Here is a 19,163-nt window from a genome sequence, read left to right on the forward strand (position 1 = left end):
GGAGCACAGGCTCCGGACGCGCAGGCTCAGCGGCCATGGCTCACGGGCCCAGCCGCTCCGCGGCATGTGGGATCTTCCCGGACCGGGGCATGAACCCGTGTCCCCTGCATCGGCAGGCAGACTCTCAACCACTGTGCCACCAGGGAAGCCCCCCAGACTCCCTTTTAGTTTGAAGTCTCTCCTTAGCACAGTTTTAACCAGTTTCTAGAGGTTAAAAAAAAGCTTGTTAAAAGCATTTCAGAAAAGCTTGTTAAAGAGAAACAATTAGCTGACATGCACTTTTTGTGCTTTGTCCTTCTCTTTCTTCCTGCCTGGAATGCAGATGTGAAGCTAGTGGTGATGCAGCCATCTTGTAACCAAGAGGCAGTGAGCACAAAGGCAAAAATCTCATTCTAAGGAAGGCTGAAGTAGAGACATAGAGGGAGCCTGGGTTCCTCATGGTACTGTGGTGGCACTCTGCCAACTCAGGACTGCATCTGCTGTCCTAAAAATGAGAAAAGTAAAGAACCCTAGTTAAGCTTCTGTACCATGTAGTTGGGCTTCTGTACCGTGTAGCTGAACACAAATTATAACCGATATACACCTGAAAACACTAGTCCTGTGGGGTGTCCCATGGAAAAAGTCCTCTTTAGATAAATAAATTGAGAGAGTACTAGTTTAAACAATGTGAAACCAGTTTTTGACTGCAGTGCTTCTCTGAGCATTGTAGCTCCGTGAGAGAAAGAAGAGCAAAGATGGAAGGGCTGCTTCAACTTCTTTAACCACAGAACTTTCTTCCCAGGGCCACTGTGGGAACCCAGTGGTTTAGCAAATGCGGTTTGGGAAATGCGAGACAAGATGACCCTTCATACTTTTCCTCCTGAACATTTCACGATTCTCCACCTAGAGGGGACCAAGCTGATGGACAGGTCCACAAGCACCCATGTCACCCTTGACGGGACATGAGTGGGAGTCAAAGAACTGAGGCCTGTGAGGTTGGCTGGAATAGGGCAATGAACTAGGTCAATTAAAAGACACAAGGGGGTGCCAAGTCTTCTGGAATCTTGGAATCCTCACTCCTCTTTCCAAGTGGTGACTGGCATTCACCTTCAGGAATAATAATGATGTTGATAATAGCCAACCTTTACTGTGTGCTAGGCCCTGTGCTTCACATCATGTTCCCATGTAACCCCTGCAGCTGTCTAATGAGAAATAGACCTTTAGTTTGCCCATTTTACAGATGAGGAAACTGAGGCCTGCTGAGAGATGTCAACTGTTTAGGCAAGGTCAGAGGGCTATTACTCTCTCTGCTACCAAAGCCCACCAACTTCAATGGCTCTATTCTCCTACCCTTCTTTACCAAGTACACATTTTGTTCGTATATTGTGAACTTTCTCTCGATATGTTGCTTTGCAGGTGCCCCTTATCTTTGGCACGTACATGCTGCATTGGGAATTCTCCAGGGCAGGCCCTGTACCCCTATGAGTTCAGATATGTTATTTTCTCCTTTCTCTGTACCTTGCCACAGTGTTTAGAGACCATGTCTCTGCAATTAGGGTCATTCGATCAAGGCTCCCTCTCTGACATTGATCACAGCCTTCACAGGTGAGATGTGTTCAGGGGAACCTCAGGGCGAGGGTAATGAGTGATGCGGATGAAAGTGGAGCCAGGAGGAAAACTCCGGGAAGATTAGCTCCAGCTAAGGGCGTCCTCAGCCTCACATGCGTGTCCATCAGGGCACTCAAGACCAACGTGGTGTGTGTCACTTGGGTTGGGCTCGGAACAAGTCTCAAGACCACAACCTGCCACCACCAAGCTCAGTCATTTTAAGGTATGGGAACTACCTGGAGCACGATAAACAGCAATCCCTGAGTCTCATTCAAATTATCTTCCTTTTCAAAGCACAGAACGAAGTCCATGACCCATAACCACGAATCTCAGTTCCTTTCCCTCCCAGACCTCCTTCCTCGCTTACCCATCTAAGCCAGGGGTCAACCAGTCCCCCAAACCATAGCCCAAACCGCCCGAATGCTAGTACAGGTTGAATCACAGGGGACTTCTCATTACACCTGGTCTTTCTAGTTACATGATGACTGCACATCACATAGGAATATACAAGGTGCTGCCTATTCTCTGCTTGCCCCTCTGCCTCCATTCCCTGCCCTTCTCTGCCAAGATCCCACCCTGGGGGGGAATGGGAAGGTTGGCCTCTCCAGAATGCATCACCCAGCTTCCTGGGCTTCTGCTGCTCAGTGGGACTCGACCAGTGGGAAGCAACAGCAGGGGATTGGAGGGTGGGAGGAGAGAGATCTCAGGTGTTATTCCTTTACTGTCCCTCTGCTAAGCCATGGCTCTGGCAGGGGCTGTGTTCCTCTAGGGCCACAGCTCCAGCCAGGCAGCCCTTCCTCCTCAGCTCCGGCTGCCACAGGGCTCTGATAACACCAGTCCTCCCCCCTGCCCCTGCAGGAGTAACAGTACTAAGAGCTTCCTGCTGTTGTCGGCTCCTGGGGGCCTCACCATCTCCTTAGCCCTTCATCTCTCTGCAAATACGTTCTTATCAGTTCAGTTCTTTGGGGAGTGCCAGCTGCTTCCTGCCCAGAGTCTGTTATGGACTACAGTGTCCATTCTCAGAGCAACCATGTACCTAGGATTTGCTCCCCGAAGTCCCAGTTTGGTGCAACTTTCTCCCATTTAATGAAGGTGAATTATATGATGTATAAATAAGCCGCAGGCAGAGAGGAAAGCCACCCCCAGCTTCAGTCCCCAGTGCGAGCACCACGCAAGCCAGAGAAGGGGGCTCACTGGTGCAGAACCACTGAGCACTGAGGCTCACGGTCACGGTCAAGGACAGAGGCTGCACAACACAGGACAAGGCACTCAAGGCCAACACGGTGTGTGTCACTGGGATTGAGCTCCGGACCAGATTCCAAGGGAGAGGGGGCTGCAGAAAAGAGGAGGGCGCATAAAAGAGATGGATGGGCTGCATTTCAACAGGCACCTAGGGAAGAAGTCAGCAGGGCTTCATTGTCAAGTAAAAGAAAGTGAAGCAGGTGCCAGTGGTGGGTGCTTTCCCACTTGAGGATGTTTGTAAGAGCAACAGAGCCAGGGCTGAATGGATGGAACTCGGAAGGGATAGAGAACTTCATTTGAAACCAGGCAGTTATGGTGCAGAGACGGAGATTCTTTTTTTTTTTTTTTTTTTGGTGGTACACGGGCCTCTCACTGTTGCGGCCTCTCCCGTTGCGGAGCACAGGCTCCGGATGCGCAGGCTCAGCGGCCATGGCTCACGGGCGCAGCCGCTCCGCGGCATGTGGGATCTTCCCGGACCGGGGCACGAGCCGTGTCCCCTGCATCGGCAGGCGGACTCTCAACCACTGCGCCACCAGGGAAGCCCGCAGAGAGGGAGATTCTTCCCCCTCCCCAACCCAGGCAGTCAGAAATACTTGAGAATGTTGGTCCCACGTCCTTATCAAAGGGATGTGAGGATTGTGGCCGTGGTCACTTGCCAGCACCAGCAAGGGATCCCAGGAACTCCCAAGGGAGAGATGGGATGAGAGGAGGCTCCAGCAGTTTGCTAGAGAATGAGCCAGAGAGCTGCTGTTTGGTTTCTATTACTATGGCCCTGTTCTGCATCTCTACCAACATATCAAAATATGATCCCACCAAACCCACAAGTCAGAAAAAAATAGGTCAAGATTTTTAGGTCAAAAACCAGTGAATACCGTGTGCATACGGGGTCCGTATAGATGTTTGGAGAACGTTCCATTTGAAGACGATCACATCTACCTAAAATTTCCCGTATGGACCTGGAGCAGATGGAGAGCAGTTTCACAGTCACTCTACAGTGTGTCTGCCAACAGGCAGAGGGGATGGAGCAGGAGTTTGTGCCCAGTTTTAGAAATCACCTTGTTTTCAATTAGAAAATATTTTACCCCTCTACAAAATGTAGATAAGAAACATCGCAAGCAATAAAATACCGCAGGTACAAACGGAAGCCCTGCGTACCCCTCCCTGGTCTTCCTTCCTGTCTTCTCTAGGGGGAGCTACTTCTCTGAATTTGCTGGTTATTCCAAAATAATGGGTTTTTTTACACTTTAATTACACAGGTAAACATGTGTAAATAAAAGCATATCATTTTGTATGATTTAATAGCAATGGCATTCTTCCGCAACGTGCTTTTTCCACTTCATATTGTTTCTGGGGTTATATCCCTATAGCACAGTCTATTCATTTTTCACTGTAGTTCGCAGTATTCCATTGTACATACAAATCAAATGACGTAATCAGTCTTCTGGTTGATGAGAGACATTTGGGTAGTTTTCTAGCTCTTAAAAAAAACATGCCATCATGAATATTCCTGAACATGTCTTTTTTTTTTTTTCACATGTATTAGAGTTTCTCTAGACTTACATAGGAATGAAATCACTGCGTCGTAGGGTAAGTATATCTTCAACCTTACTGGATTGTGCCAATAGCTCCCCAAAGTGTCCGTACCAATTTAATTCCTACCAGTGAATGGGAGTTGTCTTTGGCTCTGTATACAATGGGAGGAGTATAATTTGGCGGCGGGGGTGGGGGGCGGCAATCTGATGAGTGTGAAATGGCTGTCTCCTTAAGACTTCAGTTTACGGTAATTCCCTGATTCCGAGTCAGGTTGAACATTTGTTCACATGTTTACTATTCTATAGCATCACTGCAGTCTTAGAATTGCATTTGCATGCTTTGAAAAACCAAAAGAATTTTTCTTTTAATTTATAAAAGTTTGAACAAGTTGGATAGTATTTCATCACTTCTTCACTGGGAAACTTGGAGAGGGAGGAGGGGCTGTGGCCGGAGCCAGAGGGAAGACTTCCTCTTGCAAACTGGCTTTGAGATAGAGATTTTTTAAATGAGTCATAACATTAGAGATGAAGCCCACGAAACAAAAATGCCAACAATCCCTGGGCAACGTAAGAAATGCATTTCTGTAGACCCTGTCAACACTGTCTAGGAAAAGTTCAGAGTGTGTTCATTGTGCCCTTTACCTGTAAGACACACAACTATCTGGACATCACAGACGCACCACAGGAACCCCAGGAACCATTTGTCCATCCTCCTGCTGCAGGAAGCACCATGTATTTACCATCCTATCATCACAACAGAAACTGGGAAGGAGATTCCATAACTTCTTCACATTCCCAAACACTCTTAAATGGAATCTAAGTTTCTCAACTTTGAGCATCTCCCACTCACGGCACTGATGACATGGGATAGTATTCTTCACTTTTAGATCCTTCCTCGACAACACCGTTAGTATTTGGAGGACTCATCTTAATATCCCCTGTCCCTGGCACAAGGATGGATGAACCAGTTTGGAAGTGCATGAGGGCAGGGAACACACGGTATTCAACTTCAAAGTTCCAGTAGGCATTCAACTTATGTGTCTTAAGGAAAGGAATTTCTTCCACGCTAAATCTTCTTCTCTGAGCTTTAAGAACAGAGTAATCATGGACATAAACTTTTTGCCTTTTTGCTCCGGGTGTAAAAGAAGCCAACCTTGGGGATGCCTCTTTTCCACGAAGCCTTCCCTGACATCATCTCCCATCGCAAAACAATCTTCCTTTCTCTATGTATTGCATCAGCACCATACAGTACCTCGTATTCCATGGAAAACAAATTATTTGGCCAATGATAACACAGGTTTATGGAGTACATACTGTGCTCTAGGCACTGCGCTAAGTACTTTCTTACTTTTGTCCTCATTTGGAGGTAGGAACTATTACTATCACCATTTTACAGATGAGGAAACTGAATCTCAGGGAGGATAAATACCTGCCCAAGGCTACCATTCTAATAAAGGGTGGAATCTGAACTTGCATCCCAGCAGTTTGACCCCAGAAATCTGCACAAGAAGCCACCACACTATACCAAAGACACTGCAGGACACACATAAGCCCTTAAATGCTTCTTGCTGTTGCTCTGGTGAAAATGCAGCTGTGGGCTTAATGAGAAATTAATTATCCTTTGCATCCTTATCTCTGACACCCACATCAAATCCCTAAGACCTTGAAGAATTTGCTGATTCCTTCCTCATTTATTAATAAAAGCTCCCAGCCACATGGGGTTGCCACGTACGCGCTGATGCCTCACCGAGAGACCAGAGACCCTGGAGGGGGTGTAGATTTTGCTCACGGGGGATGCGCTCCACAGGACCTGCCTCAGCACACAGCGCCTCCCACTGGTGCTTCTCAAATAGCTGTTGAACCACCACAACCACTAACAGCTAGGAATTATACAGCACTTCACAGTGTACTGAGCACGTTCCCTATACCCTGCATCATAGATTTACTTCACTCCTCTACCCCGGGCATTACTGTCGTTCCCACTGCACAATGGCTGAAACCGAGGCTCAGAAATGCTAAATTGCTACATCGCTTATCTAAGCCAGTGCAGCTCATTAGTGGATGGCTGAAATTCAAAGCTAGATCCTGACATCGAATTCCATGATGCGTTTGCTACTCATTAAGTTGATCCCTTTTATTCTTTGTCCTTTGTGTGCACGCGCGCACACACACACACACACACACACACACACACACGCACAACTGACTTTTCTTTCTGGACCAGTGGAATAGGCGTCAGATCAAAAAAAGAGGATAGAATCTAAACTAAGCTCTGGTTTTATGAACGATGAATGAATGAACGAACAAGCACATGGATAAATGTCACAGTCAAATATTCCTGGAGTGCTAACTCTGTGTCTGTCACCCGGCTAAGTGCCACAGATACCACAGTGACTACGGCACAGCCCTAGACTTCTAGAAGCTTCTAGTCCGTTGGCAAATGCATCTCAGTGGTAACAGGATCTGTTAAAGGAAGCTCACCTTGTCAGAGCCCCATCTGAGTGGGGAATGTTGTGTAGAGGGGAAGAAGAAAACCAGACTCATTTTTAAGATAAACAGAGACTAGAAGTACATCACATGAGGGCAGAGTCCAGAGAGACAGTGTTTTGAAAGGGTTAAAAAGAACCTGTACAGCCCACTGACCAGGAGAGGGATGCCCGCTCAGACTTCCAGGGGGGTGAGCAAAGCTGGGACAGTCCCAATTCACGCCTGCTTCCCAGCGTCCTATCCAGTTAGTGCCCTTTCGCTCTTGAAAGAGTGCTGGTTTACACAGCAAATGACATGGTCGCCCTCGCATTCCAGGAAAGTTATGACTTTCTCCAGCTGTCCCTGGGCAGGAAAACAATTTGACCTCCCAAGGTCATTGAGTTGCCTTATTTCTGCTCCATCTCACAGAACGTCTTCTCGTAGCCACCACCCACAGCTGGCACAGGTTCTAGAGGGTCTGTGTTTCTCTCCGGTGTCAGCACCAAAGCCAGAATGATTCACCGTCAGATCCTAAAATGGCTTTACATGCAGGTACACCTGTTTTACATCCTCTGACAGTTTCTTCCTGTAGGATCTTAGGTATCTCACTCAATTGCTCTGAGCCTGTTTCCTCATCTGTAAGAGGGATTAATAACACCAATCTCAGCTCATGGGATGGTTACGAGGATTTGGTGAAGGAGTGTAAGTGAAACACCTAGTACAGTGCCTGGTAAAAAGGATATGCCTACCCCCACCCCACCCCACCCCACCCCGAGGATTTCTAGAACATGTGAGCTCTCAGATACCAAGAGTTTGGAGGATATGCACATTTCAGGAAGCCCAGGATAGTACCAGGCCTCAAGCCCCTACACTACCAAGTTAGAACGCCTTCTTCGTCTTTACAGAAAGTGGAAAACATGGTACAGCCACTCTATAAAGCTGTTTGGCAATATCTCCCAAAGCTGAACACATGCATTCCCTAGGTTCCAGCTGTTCCACTTCCAGGAACACACCAACAGAGAAGCATTCCTCTCTTCACCCGTGAACAAGTGCACGAGTGTTCACAGCAAGGCCTATTCACAACAGCCCCAAACCTGGAAACCACCCAAATGCTCACCAGCTGAAGAGTGGATAAAGTGTAGATAGTCCCATAATGGAATACTACACAACAGTGGGAAGGAGTCATCGACACGTCATGCCGGGCAAAAGGAGACACACATAAATGAGTACACGCTGTACGATTCCACTTACTTGAAGTTCAAGAACAGGCAAAAGTAATCTTTGTTGTTAGAAGTTAGGATTATGGAAGGGGAGTAACCGGAAGGGGACACAAGGGACTTCTCGGGATGGGGGAGGTGGGAGCTTTGGAATGTTGTGTTTCTTGATCTAGATGCTCGTTAAACAGGTGTGAAAACCCATTGAGCTATATACTTATAAGCTGTATTTTCTGAATCATGTCGAACTTCAATAAAAATTTTAAATGAAATAAACATTCTAAATGTAAAACATATTTTTTTGGTAGAGAGTTGAGCAGACTAAGCAGGCAGTAGACACCTGGGAAAAGGCAGTGGCATGTTTTACTTGATAAATGCTCATCGGGCCCCAGCTCTGGGCCGAGCATCGTGCAGGATGCAGGGCCAACAGAGTTCATGAGGCTGGGTCCCTGTTCTCCATCATCATCTCCATCATCATCATCACTAACACTTCCTAGTACTTACTATGCGACAGCCATGGTTTCAAGTACTATTTTTTTCTTTTTACCAAATCATGCATTAATTTTATCTTCATAACAAGCCATTTTACAGATAAGGAAATTAAGGCACAGAGAGATGAAGTAACTCACGCAAGGCCACACCGCTAACATGTAGTGGAGCCAGAATCTGAAGCCAGTGCCTACGCTCTGACCCACAGCTTTCTACTCAGAAGTCTGGTCTGTTTATCAGCTATAAGTCCCAGCTTCCATGTAGGCAGCCCACAGACATCAATAACATCACCTCTGTTCAGGGCAGTGGTAATGGTAAATTATCAACTGAGTGTCTCAGAAAGGCAGAGGCAATTCCTAGCTCTCTCTGGGCAGCTGCCAGCCCAATGTCACATGATAGGGAACAGACTGATAAATATATTGATGGAGATTTAAAAAAAAAAAAAAAAAAAGGAAAAGAAGAGTTAAAATGGCTTGGCCTTTCTACTGCCCAAAGTCCACTGCCCAAAGTCCACAGAAACTCTGAATTTGCTTCAGATGAACTTCAAAGCTGCCTCTGGCACTGTGGAGATACTGAGGGATCTTCCCACTGACCTGGAATCACTCCCTTCCCTCGCTGCCTGATCAGGGGAACTTGAGGCTGGGGGCTGTGGTGTCTGAGAGGAAGGGAGGGAGGGAGTGTTGACACTGATGCCCAGGAACGGGGTCAGACGTCAGCTGTGAGTCTGTGTCCCCAAGTCTGGCCCATCGGGAATCCATCATGCGGGCAAGCTTTGCTTTGGCACTCAGGCAGCCGATCAGTGTACAGAATCCGGAAGGTGGAATGTTCAGTACACAGCACCAAAGACCTCCCTTGCTTGGGACAAAGCAGTAAGAAACAAACACCCCCGTAAGGACGAATCAGATCTGACAGAGGCCCAGGCAGGCATGATGTGAATACCTATACAGGCAGGAAGGTGGCTCCCAGTGGGCCAGAAGAGCCCCCTGAGACCACCCCCTCTATATAGCAGAAGCACTGGTAAGAGAGAGAGGAATTCCCAAAGGGCAACTTGTCCAGCCCGTCTCCAGGCAGGATGCCAACAAAGCCATCTGGTCACGCTTCCAACCCTGATACGCCCACACCTCTCAGCCTGGCATTGGGGGTTTGGGGGAGGGAGCAGGGGCAAATACAAATTTGGCAATAAAATCAAAATATCTGTTCAGCCTTCCCAGTTAGCAACAACTCTATCTGTAGAGAAATCAGCGGGATCGCACCTAGAAAACACACAAAATAGAGCACAAGGAAAAAACGCACTTTTTCATATTCTGACATAGCCACCACCAAGTACCTGGAAAACAACGGATTCTTCCAAAACAATTTCACGGAAAATAAGTAAAACTTCTTGGGCAGGTAGGAAGGGTTCTTGGAATCAGTCGCTCATGGGTGGGAGGTTCGGGTAGGAGGTAGCACTGGGCAGAGGGAGAAGTACAGCTGCCAGACGGCCTCAGGGAAGGCCTCAGCCGGCCCCCTGGGGAGCCCTGAAGCTGGGATGCCCTTTAGAATTTCCCCACATTGGGGCAGAGGGGCCCCACTGGTCACTGAATGCAGGTGACCCTGTAGAGAGACTGCCGCTGGGGCGGTTCTCTTCGGCGAAGGCAATTCCAAAGAGGGCTGGCCACTGCCAGCACTGCCTGCCGCTGGGACTCAGTCCTGCGGGGTCGGGGGGTGCAGTGCGCTGATCTGAGCGCAGGGTCCACACACCCGACCACTACCCCGCACTGCCTGACTTGCTCCATCAACACTGTTCTCCAGTCCAACGTATGCATCTTTGGTGCTTCCTGCTGCTCTTCCTACATAGGCAGCGACTGAGGAGACCCAAGGAGGGAAGACTGAATCAGATGAGAAGGAGGGGGCAGCCACAGGGCCTGACGCTCAACAGCTTCCCTAGGGGACAAACAAGGGCCACACACAGCATGCAGCCACAGCCAGGATGGTCACAGACTAGGTACATCCACCACTCAGCTCTCCTGGGTGACGGATGCTTGGTATGTCAGACTCAGGGACCCAAACCGGTGATCACCCAGGATGAAACCACGTTTAACAACTGACTGATAAAAAAAAAATTGAACCTCGCTACAAGAATGGCATGACCTCAAATACTGATACATAGAGCTGTGTGTGTCTAGGCATAAAGAAATCAGAAAAAAATAGAGTTCCATCCATCGTAGGGACAACCTTGATAAATGGTCAAAGGGAAGAGAAGTATACTGCAGAGTAATATACACAGAGTCCATCTCGGTGAAAAACACTCAGACAAGACTCCACCATACATGTATACACACCTGTAGTATTTGTATGAACAAAGGAAAAGATAGGGAATGATTAACTCTAGACTCTAAACATTAATTCCCAGGGTGTGGAGATGCTATTCGTTTTCCACTTGTCTTTCTGTATCTCTGCATGATATTGATTCATGTGTTTAAGCAAGCGAGAATTACTGTTATAATTTTGAAAAATCAAATAAAGAATACATTTTTAAAAATTATTTTTAAAAATTATCGACACAGTGCCATGTGCATAGCGGGGAGCTCTATAAAAATACTATTTCATTCCCTCTCTTCCCTCCCCTTTAGAAATCAGTTCCTAATTGTCCGTCTGGGATTGCTCAAAGGGAATATTTAATTTAAGGCTGAGATTCTTCTCTGCCTTCTCCTTAATCATTAGAAAATAACAATTTTAATATTATTCCATATACAATATATATTTGCCACCAACATAAATCTGCCACTAAAATCCATAAAAATTATACAACACCGAATTATGTATCTGGATGGAAATGCTGTGAATTATCTGCTGTTAATTGCTATTATCTGTGACCATGCCTCGCTCTGTTACCGTGCTAATGAAAGCTGACCACACCAAGCCAACTCGCAATTATTTTGGCACATAGACATGAAAAGCCCAGAGAAGCCAAAACCCAACTGCTCACCACATCTGCTGACAAGAAGTCGAAGAGTCGGTTTTAGGTTTCTTCCCTCTTTCCCTGTCCCTGGCTACTCCTTAGGAGAGGTGTTCCAGAGGGCAGGAGCCACCGTAGCGCAGAGGGATGAGGACACAAAGGACCCATGGAGTCTATAAACTGGACCGCTCTTCTCTATCTGGCTGGCTATGGGAATTTGCTCCTGGGCAAGTCCCAGATGGATTCCCCAAGAGTTAACTCAGCTGTCACTGCGTTGAACCAAGGGTTTAATGGACACTGTTTGGCTACCAGGTGTGGCTTCTACAATGCAATTTGGCTTTAATGCGCTCCAAACGTTCAGAAGACAGAGACTCCATCCTGCCTTGACTGTGACGCAGCGCGTTAGATGTTACGGCAGAGCTGCAGTTTAAGTTTGTGGGAGGGAGGAGGAGGGGTGACTGGGGGGGGCGGGGAGGCTTGCTAAGGGAGCTTGGGAGCAAAGGGGCCCCCTGAGCAAGCCTGGCAGGACAAGTAGCCCAGGAATATGAGGACTGGGGGAGGGCCTTTCACGTAGAACGAACTACAAACAAGGGCATAGAGGTGGGACATGCTTGTGACTAGACTCAGTGCAATAAAGCCTAAGTTAACCCTCGAGGGATGCTGGGCGTCACTGGCTGACACAGCTGTCAGCCAAACAGCACCTCACTCACACGTCGGGGGGCCTGACCTGTGTCGTCTTAAAAAGACCCCCTTTACCTCGAAAGCCTCACGCCAATCCTTCTCCCTCCCACCAACTTACCGACTGATTATTTTTCCTGCCGCATCCTTCATTCTGTTCGTGACACCAGATTTAGATTCGATTCTGACTTTAGTTTTCCTTCAGACTGGGTAGTTGCCAGGAACTACAACCACAGCCATCACAGGTGGGTTAGCTACCGTCTGTTGAATGCTTACTCTAGGCCAGGGGCTGGCAATCTTCGCAACCATCCTGAGGTCGGTATTACTTATTATCCTCCCCATTTTTCAGATGAGAAAACTGAGGCTCAGAGAGGTGAAATAATATGCAAGGTCTTACAACAGGTAAGCGGCAGAGACAGGGTTCAAACACATGTCTGTCGGATTCTGGAATCCGTATGCTTGACCCCCAGGCTGTAACAGTCCTCCGTATGCTACCCTTGCTCTGGTCACTCCGAGAACCAGGGCAGGAGTCATCAAACTTTTTCTGTTAAAGGGCCAGACAGTAAATATTTTCAGCTCTGTGAACTACACAGCCTCTGTTTCAACACTCAACTCCACCCTTTTCACATGAAAGCAGCCACGGACAACACATAAAGAAACGCCATGGCTACATGCCAATAACATACAAGGCTTGTTTACTTACATGACAAGGCGACAGGCTGGACTTGGCTGCGAAATTGTCGGCTCCCCATCTAGAGTGGTTTGTTCATTCATTCAGCCAGCGTTCACCGAGTGTCTACCTTACTACGCCCAGCACGTTCTAGGTTCTGGGTAGAGAGAGAACCACGCAAGTCTCCACCCTCATGGAGCTTAAATCCTAGCAATGATTTGGTTGTTTGTTTCACCTGTGCTCGATACCCTGCTTCCTCACCTTGGTCCTCTTCAGGATTCCCTTAGACCGTGGCTCTCAACTTACCCTTCACATCACCTGGGGCACTTGTAGGACAATCAGTGCCTGGGCCCCCAGCCCTAGAGATTCTAATTTAATTGGCCTGGGGTGGGGGTGGGGGTCCAGGCACTGATAATTTTACAAGCTTCCCAGGTGAGGGGTTGAGACACTGCTTGGGTAGCTGCTTACCTCCTGTTTCTTCCACTTACTGTGTGAAATAGGGGAAGTCTTTTTTTTTTATTTTTGAAAGGTGAAGAATTTTTTTAACATCTTTATTGGAGTATAATTGCTTTACAATGGTGTGTTAGTTTCTGCTGTATAGCAAAGTGAATCAGCTATACCTATACATATATCCCCATATCCCCTCCCTCTTGCGTCTCCCTCCCACCCTCCCTATCCCACCCCTCTAGGTGGTCACAAAGCACCGAGCTGATCTCCCTGGGAGGGTAAGTCTTTTAAGCCCCCGGTTTGAGCTGTAAAATGTGGATAACACGCATCTCATAGGATTGTTATGAGGATGAAATGAGGCCACGTGCTTTTCAACCTGCAGGCTGCTATACAAAGGTCAGGTATTATTGTCATCGTGCCATTATTTTTCAGTTTTAATGCTGGGTCCTACCTCAGTGGTTTCCCTCCTCTGTTTTGACCTCGATTCTTTGGACCAAGACAGTGTTTGGGATTTCTAAAGCAAGCTCTATGCGTAGCTCACAAATAGCCCAGGTTTATGGGTAAGTGACCTGGTGGTCTTTCCTTTGTTCTAGTAGAGCATCGCATGGGACTGCCATTTGTCTGGCATGGGGAGCGCAGATCCGTGCCCCACTTTTATAGTGAAGGTCTCCATCTCCAGGCAGGGATAGCTGAGCTTTAAGCACTGTTGTGAAGCCTTGAATAAGTGGCTTATTTACTCTGACTCATGGACAAATGTCCAAACCCATGTACTTTCATGGGCTTAGAACTAAAAAGGGAAGGACATTACCATTTTGTTGAGCACTGATCAGTGTGCTAGGTTCTTCCCATATATTATTCCATTTCATCTTCAGAACAACCCTGGGATGTGAGAACACCTCTCGTTCTCATCTGACAGATGAAGAAGACTCAGAGGCTGAACAGCTTGTGACCCGACGGTTCCGGAACTCAAACCTGGGTCTTGTTGATTCTGAAGCTCTTTGCACAGACCCGTGGGGCATCCTACAAATAATTTAGCTCCTCTTCAGTCAGGATTCAAAGAGCTACCGAACTCCCTCGAGTTTCTTTTTCCCAGGTTTCTTTCTTTTCTTTTCTTTTCTTTTGAGGGGGAGACCCAGAAAGAACTCCACACACCTGCTAACGCCCATAGTCTGACAAGTCTCACCCAGCACTAGCGTGATGATCGACCATGGGTCGAAAGAAAAGGCATTTCCTCACTGCACAGCATTTGGATGGTGCAGTTTTAAAACCTCATAATGAAACAAGAAAACAAACAAACCAGAAAAAATGTGAGGAGTGAGTCTGGAGAAACAGATGGTGCCAGGAGTGAGGAATTCACCGACCCCCAATCTGGGCCATCTCAAGAGAAGCTGGCCACTGGCTGAGCCTCTTAAAAGCTGCAAAGTCATCCCAGGCCATGGTTAAAGAGAGAGTTTGGACAAAGCAGAAACAAATGCGATCTTCAAAGTCTTAAATGTCAACTTGAAGGATAACTTAGAAGCTCTGAGATGGGCCAAGAGAACCTGCAGCTGCTGTCTCCACATCAGATGCTCTTTCTGTCCTTTGGACCAGCCACGCCACACCACCAGACAGCGTGTCGATGTGGGAGGGGGCAGCCTCCCCAGCCCCTGCCCACCAAGATGTTTACAGATGGCGAAAGCTTCCAGTTTTACAACCCATCAGATTCTCCCCTCTCACTCTGACCTGAGCACGCTTGAGGGGCAGTGACTGCCTCTGACCTCGGGCCTGTCCTTCAAGACTCCATTGGTCCTTGATCTTCCTGTCCCCCTCCCACCTTCCCACCCACTGCCCCCAGCCACACACATACAACTGGCTCTGCTGCCCTCTTCCCTCCCAAGAGCTCAAACACAGGAGTGGTTTCCAGACCAGATATCCAGGATGCCTCGTGCCCTCTCCCGCCCCTCAGGTTAACGAACCGGCCACGCTCCCGGATAATCCCCACTAGCCGATGTTTCTAGAGGGAGGAAGTAAGGGTGACCTGAGCCCTAGAAACTCCACCCAATGGCCTTCAATAATGGAAAATACGTAGCCAGATTTGGCAAGAGGTCCTTTCCAAACCACACGGGCTCCTGATGGCTAAAAAACTGGAAAATAAAATTATGGGATTCCCTTTATGAAGGGTCTACAACATTCCTAGCTCTGTTTTAGTCCCTTGGCATAAATATCATGTTTGTGACAACCTCGTGAGGTAAATATCAACTGCGGCTTAAGCTCAGACAGAATAAGTAACGTATCCCAGGTTACTAGCTCTCTCCCGGGGCAGACTGCTCTGATGTCTGTACTCTTCCTGTGGTCCAGGCTGCATGTGAAATGCAGAGCTGAAGGACACAGAGTCCCTGAACACAGAGACTCTGGCTGTGGATGTTCAGAGGGCCATCTGCTGTCAAAGCCAAGGACATCCCCCAAGTGGCTCTTTCTGTCAGGTGCCTCTGCCCCTTGGGCCTTCTGGAGAGCCTGAGAATGCACCCTACGCATTCTGATCTCAGAGATGACCAAAGCGTGGGCCAGAAGCTTGAGCTGATAGAAGGGCCAGTGAGCAGGCTTCCATATCAGCCCAAGAGTCAGCGGCCTGAGAATCCGTCCCTGGTCTGAAGTTGGTGAAATGTTCCCCGGAGCAAACTCAAAAGAGTCAGGATTCCACTGACCCTCCAGAGAGGGTGATGAAAGAGTTGAGAGCCCAGATCTCACCCTCAGCTGTCCCCGAGGCGTCCTGTGCTGGGACAAGAGACCACCCTAGATTCCCAGATGGGTCCCCTCCACCCCTGGGTACTCAGCCTTCTATCTGCACATGGTGGGAATATTTAAATCATTACTTCCATCAGCTGCACTGTAAGAAAGACGCCAGCCTGGGCCTACTGACGATCTTTGCACCCTCCTGACCGCCTATGCTTCGCCCCACCCTCTTCTTTACCTCTGGATCCAGGGCTCTTCAGTAATGGCAAAAGTTTAACCTGTTTTGTGTCAAAACACTTTGGGGACAGGGGGTTGGGAAAGAAGACTGGGGAGGGGACATTTTCCCACAGAAAGCAGTCGTCTTTCAACCTCCCCTACACTCACCAAAACTAAAAACCTCCACCTCCACCGGCCTTTCTACTGGTCACCCCCCTCACACCCTCCCCCTTCCTGAACTCCTGACTCTCTTCTCAGTTCTAAGGCCCAGGAGAAGTTTCTCTCCTCTTTTTGTCCTGATGGGGGCACGAGTATTCCCTCCGCATCGGAGGGTCTGGACGAAAAGCTCTGTAAACTCAGCTAGGAGTTAGGAGCCGCAGCGTGCAACTACCAGGGAACACGACAATCACAGCACAGTTGTTGTTGTTGTTTTTAAAAAAAGGGAGAGATGGGGGTCGATGCAGCTCCCAGAGCAACTGAGAAATGGCCCGTTTACACTTCCAGGCCTGAGGCCACGACCACCCCCACGCAGTCACCAATACAGAAACAAGCACCTACACGTGCATCTCGCGGGTAACCCACTACCCATGCACACGCACTTTTGTTTACACGGCCCTTAGCGCGATCTCCTTCTTCTTCTCTGCACTCAAGTTGAAGACATACTCCTGAAGTTAAAGGAGTCTATAGCTGACATTGCTGTCTGCTCAGTCTTTTATAGCTCTTCCCTAGGGGTCAATTTGTATAATTTCTAAAATCCTTCCCAAATCTTCAACTTCCTGTGGGTCCTTTCTGTATCCAGATTTCCTCCCTGTCCCTCTATTGTTATTCTCTCCTTTCTTCTAGGACACAGGGAGAGTCCAGTAATCTTCCCCCCACCCAAACATTGTAGGTTGGTTCTGCTGCAAAATACAAAAACAGAGACGCGGGATGAAGCTGAAAGGGCTCTCTTTGTGGAACAACTACTGACATCCAGTGCGTGCACTGGGCAACCCAGGGCTGCTGGATCCATACAGCCCCGCGTCCGCCTACACTCAGTAGGGCACAATTCCCCCTCTACGACCTGGGGGAAATCCATTCCCTCCTTCTGCCAACTTTTCAGAGAAATCCAAGAAACTGACACCAAACTCGGAAAGGCGGGGAGCAACTCAAAACTTGAAACTATTTAAAGATGGGAAGTTGCTCTCTTTCCCTCGTAGGCTTGAAGGAAAATCTCCAGGGCCTCTTTCCTGGAGAGGTGTGATTTTTTTTTTTTGTTTTTTCCTTCCCACCTTCCCAGGAACTTTGCAAATCCACCACAGGACTGTGGAAAAGTGGCCAAGGCAGAGAGAGAAGAGTTAAATCAAGCCCAGACCTCAAAAATCTGTGTTCAATTTTGATAAAAATCTCTCTCCCTCTCCCCCACCACTCCCCTTCCTCCACCCCACAGCTCAGACATGTTTCTTTATGTTACGAGCTTGCATCTTGTTTGGGGCACCAGGGCGCTCCCAGAAAACCCTCAACGGCCCCCACCGTGGGCACATGTGGCAGACACGTCCATTCCGCTCTCCGGCAGGGCTGGACACGGAGCCTCGGTCCTGGCCACCACCTCCTCCTCCTTCCCTTTGCAATTACCTGTCTCCAGACCAGATCCTTCCTTCGCGGTTAAGTCAAAGCTGCAATGCCTGGCGCTGTCAGGGCCACAGCAGGCGGATGGATGGGCAGCAGTCGCAGGTGCTGGGATTCCCCACTCAGGAGCCCTTTCCTGGGATGCTCCTTCCCTCTCCCAAGTCCCACTGCTTCTGAGAGCAAGAACCTCCCCGCTCCCTCTGCCCAGCCTGCTGGCCAGGAGCCAGGCTTGCAAGCGGGAGCCGGGGGCTTTAAAGAGTTAAATCACCCGAAGGAACCGGGAAAAGCCGCCACCAAAAAGTTGTCCGTTTGGGGGGCACCGGCTATGTCCGTCCACTTGTGACAACAAGGAATCAGATTTCAAAGCCACAAACTTTTTTTTTTAAGTTTTCCAAAGACATTTCCTGTGTCCAGATGTGCCCATCCAGACAGACACGCAAATCACACCCATCGGCGCAGACACGCACGCAGGCCCGGGGAGCCCCACTCAAGTATCCTCGGCGGCTCCCGCAAGCACTTTGGAGAAACAAAACAGACAGCCCGTGGAGCCGCTGCCTTTCCAATCCCCTTTCAGCGTTGGAAAGAAAGTAGAGGGGGAGAGAAGTGGGGGAGTGCCCCGGAAAGTCTCCCGCGGTCTCCCCGCCCCCGGACGCGAAGCAGGGAGGAGAGCCGGACGGCCGCACTTACCGCGGGGCGCCCATGGTGCGTCCGCCGCTCCCGCAGCCCCGCGCCCGGCTGCGCGCCCGCCGCCCGCCGCGCCGGCTCCGCGCTGAACTGAGTTCGCAGCCTTCCGACCGAAACCTCGCCGCTCCCCCTGGGCCGGCCCCGCGCCCGCCCGCCCCGCTCTGACGTCAGGCGTCTTGGAGCGGGATATTTATGGCAAGGATACTCTGAATTTTCCCTAGGTAGAGTTCTGATTGAAGTTCCTTGGGATTTGTAATTTTCACACTTTCAGACAGAGAGCAGGGGAGGGAGGAAGGGAGAGCGCAGCCGGCAGGGCGAGGCAGACAATGAGGGTAGCTGTTTCCAACGCTGGCGAGGAGCCTTCTCAGGGCTCCCTCTGTTTTGCAAACATGTAAGGGTCAAGGAGGCAGAAGTGGTGACCTAGGAGGTGGGTGGGTTGCTCCTCACTCCTCCCCTGGTCTGAGCCGGCTGGGAGGTCAGGTGCTGGGGGTGGGTGGGGAGACTTCTCCTTCGACCCAGTACCTTCAGGGGACACTAAGTGCCAGGAAGGTGCTAGGGCAAGAAAGGGGATAACAGAGCAGCTAATTAGAAGCCCTGGTCCACACCCTAACAACTTTTCCATTTCTTCTTTGGGAGTGGGTGCGTGAAAAAAAAGTTTCTTTTTATTAAATTATTTTCCACAC

The 19,163-nt window shown here is 49.0% G+C and overlaps 1 protein-coding gene across 3 annotated transcripts in view; it reads right to left on the reverse strand.

Moving 5' to 3' along the window:
- Window positions 1-18,897, reverse strand: part of DAAM2 (dishevelled associated activator of morphogenesis 2) — a 114,054-nt gene extending 95,157 nt beyond the window's left edge. For 2 of the 3 annotated variants that reach the window (XR_013830239.1, XM_079934699.1), the window contains exon 1: window positions 17,803-18,438. The gene's annotated coding sequence lies outside the window, so the exon portion shown is untranslated. Of the gene's footprint in view, window positions 1-17,802; window positions 18,439-18,483 lie in introns of those variants that run through there. The other variant, XM_079934700.1, reaches the window with a different exon arrangement.
- Between the last annotated feature and the right edge of the window lie 266 nt (window positions 18,898-19,163).

The sequence above is a fragment of the Stenella coeruleoalba genome (assembly GCF_951394435.1).
Source record: "Stenella coeruleoalba genome assembly, chromosome: 10".
NCBI lineage: Eukaryota > Metazoa > Chordata > Mammalia > Artiodactyla > Delphinidae > Stenella > Stenella coeruleoalba.